Raw genomic sequence first — 15,271 nt, 5'->3', positions numbered from 1 at the left:
TAACACAACATATTGATACTTATTTAATTTATATAATTAACAATGTAATGCAACACTGAATGCCCCTGTGTGAAAAAGTTATTGCCCCCTTACACTCAATAACTGGTTTTGTATTTGTATTGGTGGTGGCTGCATCATGTTATGGGTATGCTTGTCATCGGCATGGACTAGGGATTTTTTTAGGATAAAAAGAAACAGAATAGAGCAAAGCAAAGGCAAAATCCTCAAGGAAAACCTGTTTCAATATGCTTTCCAAAAGACACTGAGAGAAAAATTCACCTTGTAGCAGGACAATAATCTAAAACACAAGGCCAAATATACACTGGAGTTGCCTACCAAGACAAAATGGAATGTTCTGAGTGGCCTTAGTTACAGTTTTGACTTAAATTGACTTGAAAATCAAGACTTGAAAATGGCTGTCTAGCAATGATCAACAACCAACTTGACAGAGCTTGAAGACTTTTCAAAAGAATAATTTGAAAATATCGTACAATCCAGGTCTGTAAAGCTCAGAGACTTGCCCAGAAAGACTCACTGCTGTAATCGCTACCAAAGGTCATTCTAACATGTATTGGCTCGGGGGTTGAATACTTATTTCATCAAGATATAGTGTTTTATTTTTCATTACATTTTTTTTTTTTACAAATGATAGAATTTTTCATCCACTTAGACATTACAGAGTATTTTGTGTAGATTGTTGACAAAAAAATATATAATTGAATCCTTGTTAAGACCATCTTGTAATACAAAATGTGTCAAAAGTAAATGGGTGTGAATTCTTTCTGAAAGCACTGCATGGAGAATTCATGTCTGAAAGGGAAACTTGGACTTTTTTCATTAAATTAATGATTGCAAATAAACATGTGACTTGAAAGGCTTATTCCATGAAACACAATAGCTGCCTGTACTGTCAATTTGTATGTGCCGTTATTCATGCTTATACAGTGTACATTTAATTTACAATCTGATTACATCTGCATTTAAAAGTATGGCCTTCTGTGCATTTTTTTTTATCGCTCTACAGTACCTGGTTATGCAGTGTAACTGTACATGTCCTGAACATTATGAAGACGTTATATTAATCTTGCTGTCTCAGAACAATACACAACTGTAATGTTCTCTCTGTGTGGTTGTTTTGGGCTGTCGTTCAAACTATCGTCCAATCACGACCAGCCTTACATGGTAAGGATATTTTCACTCTGCATGTACAGTACTGTGTGTTGCAAAAACTGTTCTGATCAAAGAAGCACACTAAGAGAGGGTGAATGAGGTGGACAACGGCTCAGTTGGAGCACCACCATTTACTTATTTAGCTTGCTTTACATTCTGGGTGGCCTGTTGCGGGTGAGTGCTGGCATACTTTTACTGTTACACTTTATTTTCCAAACACTCCGATCCCTACAGTAACGCAACACCCAGGAAGCTAATATTAAGTAGTCACACACGACTGAGACACAGGCATGGCTTTTTGCTTAAACAGTCATCAGTTTCTCTCCAGTCACATCTTTTCAGTGACCTGTTTCAAAAATGTTGCAAGAACAAAGTTTGTTTAAAATATGTGTGCTGTATGGCCAGAATCTGAATAGTTTATGATGAAATGGCTAGGCCAGTCAGTACTGGCTATGAACATCATAGCCTACTGCACAAGGCTTCGCAAGAATACTTTGCGAACGGGGGAGGGTAGATTAGACACGAGTATACATTTGTCCGAGGAAAACGAAAGTACTGCGACCTAATGTAAATGATAATTTATCTTATTTGTTGTGTTGAGCCTCGCGCTGACTGTAGCGTTCATCCGGTGAAGTGTTCCTATGTGTGTTATTGTACAGCCAGTGCCGAACTGTTATGTGTCAATAAGTTTTAAGAAGGACGCTGATGGGGATGAGAGGGCCCTTGTATTCGAGCTGGGTATCAGAGGTATGTTTTAATATGTATATGCCGTTATGACAGAGAACGTGTTGGTATTTTATCCCTTATAAATATCCCTGTCGTTTTCCCCAAAATGACTCAGTCATCCAGTGTGAGATCTGTGCTGGTTATCGCTGCTCTGGAAGTGGTCAGCGTGGTGCTTTTTTTTTGTTTTTCGTGAATTGTTGTTTGTCAAATAGGGGATTTCATTTATAAAGTTGTTGTTTTAATCGTGAATTCCATTCATCGAAGGCGTTTGGTGTACATTTTAAGTCACTGTTCTGTAAAAAAAAAAAAAAAATCGACTATGCAAAAGCCTGAGACAACATGTACGACATGGCTAAGCTGGAGCACTTCCCCCATGAAATGCACGGCTACATTGTTACTAAACGAATTATGGCAGTGTTCGAATGCGTGAAAACCATCAAATGAATGAAGTTTGCTTACAATTCCATGGATGCTTGTCACTTAGTGGCTCGTGGGCTTTTGGACCCATTGCAGGTTTTGCATAATGACACATTCAGCGGACGGACTGAAGCCATTCGCGTTTGAGAGCTAGCAAGCTAACAAGCTACTTTTATTCCTAATAACTGGTAGGAAATGGGAGACCATGCACATCAAACGGTTTGGCGCAATTTTCTGGACGGAAAATCCCTAGTTTAAGTAATGGAAGGTGACGATTTGTACATGTGGAATACCTTTTTCAATGAATGCATATGAGTTTGACAGGAGTGATATTTTCATTCTCACCAAAGCAAGATGGACTCTCATTCGCTTGTCTGTCATGTCAGACCTTAGATCGACATTTTGCACGAATATGCACATTTGAGCTTAATATAAAGAACGTTGGGCTAGATCAACAAAATATAATTAGTATAAACTGATGTTCATAGAATGTTTACCGTAGGTACACTTTTATTGATTCCGTGACAGCTTAATCGGGTTTGCAGGCAGCACCGGTTTTACCTGAAAACAAACGCTGCAATACTGTAGTATATAATCTCTACTGATCTATATCTACCAGATATTGCATATTTTATTGTGTACTGAACGTTAATTACTCCATAGTTGTCAACGTTGCTGGAAGTGCATTTATGTCCGATAGGTTGCACGAATTTAGGATCGACACTACTTCATCAACAACAAATAATGTCCCACCATAGTTTTATCACATATCGAAGACTTGAAGCTTTATCACATATCGAAGACTTGACTATATACACGTTTTAAGTTATTGTGATGATTAATACAGTGATGATTAATACGCATGTTTACTATGCCTGCTGAAGAATAAAACTAGAATTAAAACTAGAACGCTAGCCTCTGTAGTTTGGTGCATTAACCAAGCATTGCAAATGAATCGCTTGACTGAGAGAAGTGTCTTGTATTTTATAGGTCATCATCGCATGAAACAGCCTGACTGACAGATTCATCTTCATCTTTCAGATACAACATTTCCATAGTCTGTGCCTAAGTAAGTATGCCTGCAATCCATCCCATATTTTCAAAGTCAAAGATTATTGTCTTTTGTTGACCAATTTTTGTTATTAATGGCCCATGGTATCCACTCATTGACATGCCATGAAGCCCCATGTTATTATATCCTTACATTAACAAGCATAGCTCTCATGATACATACATTACAGAATTGATTGCCATCCCTGATTTGATAGCATCTAGCAAAAGCACAATAACCATTTCTATGGTTTTATGTAGATATTTGTATCAGTGACTGAGATGTACCCTTTTAATTTAAATGATTAGGATACGTTTCAAAATGAATTAATTACTTTATTTGAGTGATTCCTAGTTGCATAACATGTGCACACTAGCTAGCTGTTTCACCAACTGGGAAACTGTGACTCGGTGTCAGGTGTGTGTGCACGCTATGCATGCCTTCCCCATAGCACACCCCCCATAGAGCTCTGAGTTTTTCTTGACAAAGTTAAAGATGGTACATGTCACATTTTCCGCCTGCAAATAGAGACAAATGTCAATTACAGTATAATGGGGGATAATATTGCACATTTAGACAATTTTGTCTGTCTGGCTTACTAGCGCTCAATAAATCATTTTTCTTAATGGCAAATGTCATTTATTTGTTTATTTTATCACCATGTTACACCACTCACATCATGGTTCATGATGTCCGAGAAATTAATCAAGGTGCTATCAAAGACTTGAGGGGTATACAATGACGCTAGCTAAATCTATGCAGGATTTTCTAAAGCTAGCCAGCTTTAGTTCGCTTCACATTCCAACTCAGGCTTCATCCATTTTAGGGAGGTGAATATTGATCCTGTACCTGCTACTAACTCAAGCCAGGCTTGTAACTGTGTGCAAGTCACAGGTGGATATCCCAGCGAACAACGAAATCTTCATTGAGTCAATGCTGAAATGCACCAATCCATTACATTTTTTGTCGAAATCAATGTGAAAGAAAGGTTATCCTGCAATTTCAGACTGGTGTGAATTAGGTTATTAGAAGTGCTTTCTTTTTCATTACTAGTATCGTTGTTTTTTGTGTGAATTTTTTTCCACTCAAATCGGTAAAATAGTTGCAGTCATATGAACGTTTTACTGCACGTGAAGTTTCAAATGCATCCTGTCACTACTAAATGTATAATGTGATAGGTATTTGAACATTACAATGTTTAACACAAGAACATGTGATTAATAAAATATGTAAGGGCGGTGAGAAAATACAGTATAAAAGGAGTTGCATGTACAGTGCATTCGGAAACTATTCAGAACACTTCACTTTCTCCACATTTTGTTACGTTAGATGTATTCTAAAATGTATTAAATAAAACATTTCTCATCAATCTACACACAATACCCCATAATTGCAAGGCGAAAAAATGTTTTTAGAAATGTTTGCAAATGTATTAAAGAGAGAAAAAAAAGTATTCAGTCCCTTTGCTATGAGACATGAAATTGAGCTCAGGTGCATTCTGTTTCCATTGATCATCCTTGATGTTTCTACAACTTGATTGGAGTCCACCTGTGGTAAATTCAATTGATTGAAAGTCACACACCTGTCTATATAAGGTCCCATAGTTGACCATGCATATCAGCAAAAACCAAGCCATGAGGTCGAAGGAATTGTCCATAGAGCGCCAAGAGAGGATTGTGTCGAGGCACAGATCTGGGGAAGGGTACCAAAAAATGTCTGCAGCATTGAAGGTCCACAAGAACACAGTGGCCTCCATCATTCTTAAATGGAAGAAGTGTGGAACCTTGAGCTAGCAGCCTGGCCAAACTGAGCAATCGGGGGAGAAGGGCCTTGGTCATGGAGGTGACCAAAAACCCGATGGTCACTCTGCCATAGCACCTGAGTTCCTCTGTGAAGATAGGATAACTTTCCAGAAGGACAACCATCTCTACAGCACTCCATCAATCAGGACTTCGTGGCCAGATGAAAGCCACTCCTCAGTAAAAGGCACATGACAGTCTGCTTGAAGTTTGCAAAAGGCACCTAAAGGACTCTCAGACCATGAGGAACAAGATTCTCTGGTCTGATGAAACCAAGATTGAACACTTAGGCCTGAATGCCAAGCGTCATGTCTGGAGGAAACCTGTCACCATCCCTATCGTAAAGCATGGTGGTGGCAGCATCATGCTGTGGGGATGTTTTTCAGTGGCAGGGACTGGGAGAATAATCGGGATCGAGGGAAAAATGAACAGAGAAAAGTACTGAGAGATACTTGATGGTAACCTGCTCCAGAGCGCTCAAGACCTTGGACTGGGGCAAGATAATGCAGTAGTGGCTTCGGAATAAGTCTGAATGTCCTTGAGTGGCCCAGCCAGGGCCCGGACTTGAACATCTCTGGAGAGACCTGTAAATAGCTGTGCAGCGACCCTCGGCATCCAACCTGACAGAGCTTGAGAGGATCTGCAGAGAAGAATGGGAGAAGCCTGTAGCGTCATACCCAAGAAGACTCAAGGCTGTAATCGCTGCAAAAGGTGCTTCAACAAAGTACTGAACAAAGGATCTGAATACTTATGTGATATCAATGTGATATCTGTTTTATATTCAATACATTTGCAAACTTAAAAAAGAAACTGTTCTTGCTTCATCATTCTGGTGGTATTGTGTGTAGATTGAGGGGGGTTAAAAAAAAAAATTAAATACATTTTAGAATATGGCTGTAATATAACACTGTGGAAAAAGTGAAGGGGACTGAATACTTTCCGAAAGCACTTGATCTTTCAAATTTTGGAATTTTCTCAAACCCTTACAGGCCATGATATCGACAATTGGGGGATGCAAAAAGTCACCCTCCAGTTTGTAAGGCATGCCATTTTGATTCCCAGTTAAATTGTTTTTCAATTCTGTGCCAAATAGAAATTATGTGAGCAATATAGAACCAAAGCATTGTTTAAGGAATATAATGAAGACTTTGGCTGCATTCCAAACACTTAACAGACACACCCTCTCCCCGCAGCCCTCAAATTAAGTGGACACTTCTGATGACTTCTGACGAGTATACACTTGCAGGGCGAGGGAGGAAGGAACGATTTTTAAACGGACTGCCCTTGGCTGGAAATTCGTTATCCCTCGATGATTGTGTTTTTACTCACCGTTAGCTTGTGGGTGCTTTTATATGTACTACAGTCAATTATGATTGCATGTCTACTTATATTAACTATATAATTATTAATATACGCCTACTGTATGATAGCTAGAAAATTAATTAGCTAACTAATGTTAGCCTGCCTAGCTGGAACTTCTGAAGAAGGAACGTGTTTTATTTCTTAGGAAAAATGTAGGGGAGTGGATCAGAAAACCAGACAGTATTTGGTGTGACCACAATTTGCATCATGCAGTGCAACACATCTCCTTCACAGAGTTGATCAGGCTGTTGATTGTGGCCTGTGGAATGCTGACCCACTCTTTTTCAATGGCTGTGCAAAGTTGCGGGAACTGGAACACGCTGTTGTATAGATCAATCCAGAGCATCCCAAACATGCACATTGTCTAGTGAGTATGCAGGCCACAGAAGACTTGGGACATTTTCAGCTTCCAGGAATTATGTACAGATCCTTGTGACAAGGGGGCGTGCATTATTTTGCTGAAACATAAGGTGATGGTGGCGGATGAATGGCACGACAATGGGCCTCAGCATCTCGTCACAGTATCTCTGTGCATTTAAATTTCCATTGATAAAATGCAATTGTGTTCATTGTCCGTAGCTTATGCCTGCCCATACCATAACCCCACCGCCACCATGGTGCGCTCTGTTCACAACGTTGACATCAGCAAGCCGCTTGCCCACACAAAGCCATACATGCTGTTTGCCATCTGCCCAGTACAGTTGAAACCGGGATTCATCTGTGATGAGCACACTTCTCCAGCGTGCCAGAGGCCATCGAAGGTGAGCATTTGTCCACTGAAGTCAGTTACGACGCCGAACTGCAGTCTGGTCAAGATCCTGGTTAGGATGACGAGCACGCAGATGAGCTTCCCTGAGACTGTCTGACAGTTTGTGCAGAGATTCTTCAGTTGTGCAAACCCACAGTTTCATCAGCTGTCCAGGTGGCTGGTCTCAGACAATCCCGCAGGTGAAGAAGCTGGATTTGGAGGTCCTGGGCTGGCTTGGTTACACGTGGTCTGCGGTTGTGGTCTGGACATTCCTGCAGTCAGCATGACCATTGCACGCTCCCTCAACTTGAGACATCTTTGGCATTGTATTGTGTGACAAAACTGCACATTTGAGTGGACTTGTATTGTCCCCAGCAGAAGGTGTGCCTGTGTAATTGATCATGCAGTTTCTTTATATACTTTTTCACTTTTTTTTCCTAAACCCAAAAATATACATTAGACAACAATATAACAAAGTGATATTAACCTTACAAGACAACAGACAAATTAAAATTAATTTAAAAAGATGAGACATTGGATAAGTGTGAAACATTATACATGAAGATTATACAGAGATTCAATCAATGTGATGTGAGGGGAGATTCCCCATATAATCAATAAAGGGTTGCCAAATTCTGTAAAATGTCTCCTAAAGCAGTAAGTCATTTTCTCCAGCGGGATACAACTATTAACTTCAGCTATCCCCCTGCTAAATGCAATGTGGCAATCTGATTTCCATTTCAAGGCAATCATTTTCTTGGCAATCGCTAGTAACATTTCTGTAGGCTTTATAGCATTGATTTTGCCTAAGATTGGAATTAGTAAAGTTACCCAGTAGACAGACCTCCGGGGTCTACAGGGAATGCAGCCCCATGAATTGAAGATATGGTATCGGATACCCCTTCCCAGAAACTGTGTAGTTTGAACACTGCCAAATGGAAATGAGGAAGGTTACTTCATCTGAGCCACATCTAAAACATAGGGAAGAGATACCAGGGTTGAACTTGTGTAAGGGCATGTTCTAATGGCTTCAGTCAATGGTTCGATGGCGAGGGTCGAAGAGGTGGAGGCTAACAGGGCAACCCTGTCTGTTCCCCCTATAGAGAGGAGGAAGTAATCCTGTTGGTAGCAATCCTAGCTTCAGGACATTTTGCAGAGTGATTTTTATCAAGTTTACAAACATGGCTCCTATACCGAACTTTTCCAAAACGCGAAAGCGATATGGCCATTCAACCCTATCAAAGGCATTTTTGGGATTGAGGGAGATGGCGACACTAGGTATTTTGTTTTTGTTAGCAAGGTGAATTATATCAAAGAACCTTCTGAGATGAATTATGAAGCCAGTCTGATCTGGGTTGGCCAGCAGAGGGAGCAATGACTCCAGTCTTTTAGTTAGCATCATGGTGATCAGTTTACAGTCTGTATTAAGGAGAGAGAGTGGTCTATAGGAGGTGCACTTTAGCACATTTTTCCCTTTCTTGTGAATTACTGTAATCACAGCTTTTGAGAGATACTCTGGGAAGCAGTTGTCCTCCCCAGCTTTTTTAAAGTACTTCCATAAGGTAGGGTACCAACAGGTCCTTTAAATTTATAGAACTCTGGGGGGGAAGGCATCTCTGATAGATCATTGCTTGATTGGGCTGTATAGAGGTCCTCATAGTATTTCTTAAAAGTTTCATTAATTTCAGTAAGGTTGAAAGATATTAGAGTTTAGTAAGAGTTTCCATAGCATTAATTGTCCTCTTACTTTCCTCCGCTTTCAGTTGCTATGCCAATACTTGTGTATTGTGTGCTTTCTCCAAGTTTGTAGCAACGCTGTTTTGATTTAGTAATGACCCTCTCAGCTTTATACGTGTTCCAGGTATTATATTTCAGTTTTTTATTTACCAAGAGCCTGTGTGGAAGAAAAAAAATGTATAGCATTTTAAGATTCAAGGACATTTTAGTTCAGCCCCTTTTCTCTTCAACCCTTTAGTATAGGCAATGCTTTATCCCCTCAGATAGGCTTTCAATGCATCTCAAAGAACGAACCTGTCAGGAGCAGAGGGTTTGTTTGTCAAAGTAAGAATATTGATCTGCTCTTTGAATGTACAAAATTCAGGTTGTTTCAGGAGAGAATAATTTAGTTTCCATCTATATGCTCCATTTACCTTGGTAGGGATGGAGATTGATAATACCAGAGGAGAATAGTTACTATGCAATCTGGGGAGGTAATCGGTATCTTTATGAAAAAGTTTTTGATTGCAAAAAAAGTTTATATGCATGTGTGGGTGTTAATGAAAAGAGTAGTCCCTATCCTGTGGGTGCATCTGTCTCCAGACGTCTAGTGAATTGAGATCCTTTATGAATGACAGGGTGAGCTTGGCGGCTTTTGTAGGAGAGGGGTTATCAGAGTACATATCAAGAACTGTATCTAAACAAACATTTACATCTCCTTCAGCCAGTAGCCAGCCTGGTGGTGCTTGAGCAATCTGAAGGAATACGTTCTGAATAAACATATGGTCATCGAAGTTAGGAACATAAATATTCAATTGGGTCCAAGACTCCAAATATATATGCTCCTGCACCAAAACAAACCTGCTGATACAAAAGGATGTCTATTCATCAAAATTGAGAGGATGCAAAAAGTTGTCCCACCCATTTCCTCTTTAATTTCTAATGTTTACTTGCTATAAGTTGTGTTTCTTGTAAGAACACAATATCAGCCTTTAATTTCTTAAGGTATGTATAGACTCTTTTCCTCTTAACCAGGCCCGTTAAGACCTTTTTTAAATTGAAAGTGACCTATTTTAGTGGATTAAGCGTGGGTTGGGTTTCGAATGTGTAACAGAATGGTAATCACTAATTAGAAAAAAATCTGGTAATGTTTCAACTAGTGATGCACCGACATAACATTTTTGGCCGATATCTAATATTTTCCTTGTTAAAAAATAAAATAACCGATATTTTAGCAGCCTTTTAAGCATTCTAGTGCAGTTAAATAGTTAACACACACGCATGGACGCAACGGTCTAAGGCACTGCATCTCAGTGCAAGATGCGTCACTACAGTCCCTGGTTCGAATCCAGGCTGTATCACATCCGGCCGTGATTGGGTGTCCCTTAGAGCGGCGCACAATTGGCCCAGCATTGTGCAGGGTAGGCCGTCATTGTAAATAAGAATTTGTTCTTAAGTTCTTAACTGACTTGCCTAGTTAAATAAAGGTTACACACCACACTGACCAAAAAGTTATTTTGTTAGCATTCACGCATGTCCCCATTACTAGTAAAACATCATCAAAACCTATTTCTTTCACTTACTTACTGTGCTGTTTCGTCGTTCATTCGTTTCATTCTCAACCAGGATTTCTCATACTATGGAACACTGTTTGGGTTTTTGCGCATCAAATAACACTATTTGACGTGTCAAATAAGCTTGTTGACCAATCAGGACCTGAATATGACTGCACGTCACATAATTTAACATGTTCATATTTTTTTAATGTAGTTATTAGACATTGATTACACTATCACTCGTATTTCATATGTCACAACGATTAATTGATACGTATGCTATGATGCTGGTAAAGTTGTCTCACCGTACCTACAGTGCTGGTCATAAAAAAAGCAAGCTAGCTTATGGTTGTTCTTTCCCAAAAACATAGCAGAATGACAATCTGTTTCAGAAGCTATAGTTAGCTAGCTAACTATATAGCTAGGTGTCATCATCTAAAATGACCCTAATTTATAAGACCTTTCTTATTTGATTAATGGTGGTTGGACCCATCTATGTGAAACTAGCCACAATAAGGATTAGTCACAATAGTGGACTTTGCGGTTAGCCTTCAAAATAAAAGTTTGTCATTGACAGTGATGCAAATGAATACAAATAGTAGAATTATGCCATAATAGAATAGATCATTAATTTTTGAAAAATCTGTTGAAATCACACCGGATGTATTATACTTTAGAATTGCATTGGGGGCACAATTATCTCACTGTACAGCCTTACCTATGGATTGTGGATCAATGACATGGGGTATCAGTCTACTCAGTGACACCCAGAGAACATTAGCATCGTAGCTCTTATTGCAAAACTGGAAAAACTGAATTAAGCTACATTTATTGTCAATCTATGTTTATTGAACACTATTCCCAAGGAAAAACAATACTACATGGATGTTTTCGAGTCTGATAACTCTGAGGACATTGGGAAAAAATATCTTGGGTATTGAGTAAACTGATACCACATTTCATTGATCCCCAATCTTTAGGTAAAGCTGTACAAAGCAATATGAATGCCAATACATACAATAGGCTGACTGTGGAGGTGATTTTCCACCGTCACAGTCCCACGATAAGAGCTACAATGCTAATATTTGCATAAACTCTAAACAGTTGTGTTCTGTCTGTGTGTGTCACCGAGTAGACTGATACCCCATTTCACTTCACATTCCAACCTTGTTTAACATTATCTAGTCTAAATATGGCATGATTTCACCAATTGTAACCTTCTGCATCACTTTCAAATAGGTGCTTTTATTTTGAAGGCTAACCACAAATGCCACTATTGTGGCTAGCTTCGTATAACGTTAGCTTTGGGCAACAGGGTTAAGTAGCTGGCTAGCTATTTATTTTCATGAACTGAAGTTCAATTTCAATAGGCGAACAACAAGTAGTAGTTACCTAGCTAATACACTGCTCAAAAAAATAAAGAGAACACTAAAATAACACATCCTAGATCTAAATGAATGAAATATTCTTATTAAATACTTTTTTCTTTACATAGTTGAATGTGCTGACAACAAAATCACACAAAAATTATCAATGGAAATCAAATTTATCAACCCATGGAGGTCTGGATTTAGAGTCACACTCAAAATTAAAGTGGAAAACCACACTACAGGCTGATCCAACTTTGATGTAATGTCCTTAAAACAAGTCAAAATGAGGCTCATTAGTGTGTGTTGCCTTCACGTGCCTGTATGACTTCCCTACAACGCCTGGGCATGCTCCTGATGAGGTGGCGGATGGTCTCCTGAGGGATCTCCTCCCAGACCTGGACTAAAGCATCCGCCAACTCCTGGACAGTCTGTGGTGCATCTGTTGGTGGATGGAGCGAGACATGATGTCCCAGATGTGCTCAATTGGATTCAGGTCTGGGGAACGGGCAGGCCAGTCCATAGCATCAATGCCTTCCTCTTGCAGGAACTGCTGACACATTCCAGCCACATGAGGTCTAGCATTGTCTTGCATTAGGAGGAACCCAGGGCCAACCGCACCAGCATATGGTCTCACAAGGGGTCTGAGGATCTCATCTCGGTACCTAATGGCAGTCAGGCTACCTCTGGCGAGCACATGGAGGGCTGTGCGGCCCCACAAAGAAATGCCACCACACACCATGACTGACCCACCACCAAACCGGTCATGGTGGAGGATGTTGCAGGCAGCAGAACGTTCTCCACGGTGTCTCCAGACTGTCACGTCTGTCACATGTGCTCAGTGTGAACCTGCTATCTGTGAAGAGCACAGGGCGCCAGTGGCGAATTTGCCAATCTTGGTGTTCTCTGGCAAATGAAAAACGTCCTGCACGGTGTTGGGCTGTATGCACAACCCCCACCTGTGGACGTCGGGCCCTCATACCACCCTCATGGAGTCTGTTTCTGACCGTTTGAGCAGACACATGCACATTTGTGGCCTGCTGGAGGTCATTTTGCAGGGCTCTGGCAGTGCTCCTCCTTGCACAAAGGCGGAGGTAGCGGTCCTGCTGCTGGGTTGTTGCCCTCCTACGGCCTCCTCCACGTCTCCTGGTGTACTGGCCTGTCTCCTGGTAGCGCCTCCATGCTCTGGACACTACGCTGACAGACACAGCAAACCTTCTTGCCACAGCTCGCATTGATGTCCCATCCTGGATGAACTGCACTACCTGAGCCACTTGTGTGGGTTGTAGACTCCGTCTCATGCTACCACTAGAGTGAAAGCACCACCAGCATTCAAAAGTGACCAAAACATCAGCCAGGAAGCATAGGAACTGAGAAGTGGTCTGTGGTCCCCACCTGCAGAACCACTCCTTTATTGGGGGTGTCTCGCTAATTGCCTATAATTTCCACCTGTTGTCTATTCCATTTGCACAACAGCATGTGAAATTTATTGTCAATCAGTGTTGCTTCCTAAGTGGACAGTTTGATTTCACAGAAGTGTGATTGACTTGGAGTTACATTGTGTTGTTTAAGTGTTCCCTTTATTTTTTTGAGCAGTGTAGTTACTCACAAGGATTCCTAAATCATTGTTAAGAATCGGGAAGTTTATACTTGACTATACGTCATTGTTTTCAGGCTGGTTGTATTGGTGCTAGCTAGGTACCAAGATAAAGCTAGCTAGCTACCCCAGAAGTTGCGGTCGAACAAAGAATGCTTTATTACCATTGCGGCATTGTAAACACATCATTTGTGGCCGGTGTTTGCTTGTTTTTTGTACAGCTTTGACAGTGCTACTGATAGTAGTGGTGGCGCTTGGCTTGCACGTGCAAATTCAGAACACACAACATTCTATAATAGAACTGTGTTATTTGATGTGTTAAATGAAAGGTTTATTTAACGTGTCAAATAGTGTTATTGTGAAAGTGTTATTTGACGTGTATCTTTTTTGACACGCAAAGACCCGAACAGCATTCCATAGTATGTTGTGAGCTAATAGCAGTGATGCTATTACTGTGTAACTCCGGTAGGGCAACATCTGAACAATAGCGCACTTGGTAAAGTTAGTGTGTACCAGTGCTCGAACAGTCGCGAAAGCCAACATCACCCACGACAGAGAACGGTTGATTGTCAAGGGCAATGAATTCCATTATCCTGGCGTTAATGGATTTCGCCTTTGAGTTGTCACGCTGAATTGTTCTTACTCTTTCAAATGACTGCTCAACTTGTTGACTGCTCAATCCACACAGCAGACATTGTGGGCTCTAGGTTAGGAATGCTGTTTTGCACGTGTAGTGCAACATTTTACGTGGTGTCATTACATCATGTACCTACGTTTATATAGGTATGCAAGTCAGCTTTGACATCGTTTTTTCACATCAGTGTTAACCTCTCTAGGGTATGTGGGACAATTGCGTCTCACCTGGCCAACATCCAGTGAGATTGCAGAGCGCCAAAGTCAAATACATAAATACTCATTATAACAATTCAGAAAATAATCAACTATTTTACATAGGTTTAAAGATTAACTTCTTGTGAATCCAACCACGGTGTCAGATTTTTAAAATGCTTTACGGTGAAAACATACCTTACGATTATTTGAGAATATAGCCCATCAGACAAATCATTACAAACAGTAACCAGCCAAGAAGAAGAGTTACACAAGTCAGAAATAGAGAGAAAATTCATCACTGACCTTTGATGATCTTCATATGGTTGCACTCAGAAGACATTCATTTATTCAATAAATGTTCCTTTTGTTCGATAAAGTCTCTTTATATTGTCGTGGAAATTTCCTGTATTACCAAATCATGACAGAGCAAACCACAGCAAACCTCTGACCACTAGTCAGAGTTATTATAAAGTCCATATTTAATTATATGAGCTTCACCATAGCCCTGTGCCCTTCCCATACTCTTATTCTTGTGGGTGTACATGCAGCTCAGTCGTGCCCAGAAGTATCAACTTTTGTGAATCATCTTCACAATCTGTTCAGTGCCAGACCAGAGTGATGGGCCATTCTCAAGGAAAATACTGTCTGCTGTCTTAACACAGCATACCGTAACAACAGCTAGAGGTATAGACAGTCAGCTGCAGAAAGAAATCTAGTCAGAAAAGATGCAAACTATTACTCGGTTATATGTGATGCAACTCCAGACATTTCCCATACTGAGCTAAATGTATTATTGGTGAGACATGTACACAAAGATAAAGTTCAGGGAACAGGTAAATGGAAAATAATTGAGCGTTTTCTTGAATTTGAAGACTTTGCTAGAAAGACAGGCAGTGAAATTTCTGAAATGATTTTGAGTGCATTGGAAGGG

General features: G+C 40.3%; 1 protein-coding gene across 5 annotated transcripts in view; it reads left to right on the top strand.

Annotated features, from left to right (window-relative positions):
• The first annotated feature begins 1,214 nt into the window (after positions 1 to 1,214).
• Positions 1,215 to 15,271, top strand: part of LOC112228428 (HMG box transcription factor BBX) — a 51,276-nt gene continuing 37,219 nt past the window's right edge. For 3 of the 5 annotated variants that reach the window (XM_024393745.2, XM_024393746.2, XM_024393742.2), the window contains exons 1-2: positions 1,215 to 1,344; positions 3,304 to 3,382. The gene's annotated coding sequence lies outside the window, so the exon portion shown is untranslated. Of the gene's footprint in view, positions 1,345 to 1,660; positions 1,918 to 2,156; positions 2,582 to 3,303; positions 3,383 to 15,271 lie in introns of those variants that run through there. The other 2 variants (XM_024393743.2, XM_024393744.2) reach the window with 2 other exon arrangements.

Source organism: Oncorhynchus tshawytscha, linkage group LG30 (assembly GCF_018296145.1).
Source record: "Oncorhynchus tshawytscha isolate Ot180627B linkage group LG30, Otsh_v2.0, whole genome shotgun sequence".
In the NCBI taxonomy this organism is placed as follows: Eukaryota; Metazoa; Chordata; class Actinopteri; order Salmoniformes; family Salmonidae; genus Oncorhynchus; species Oncorhynchus tshawytscha.
Note: the sequence above shows the minus strand (reverse complement) of the source record. Positions and strands in the feature narration are given on the sequence as shown.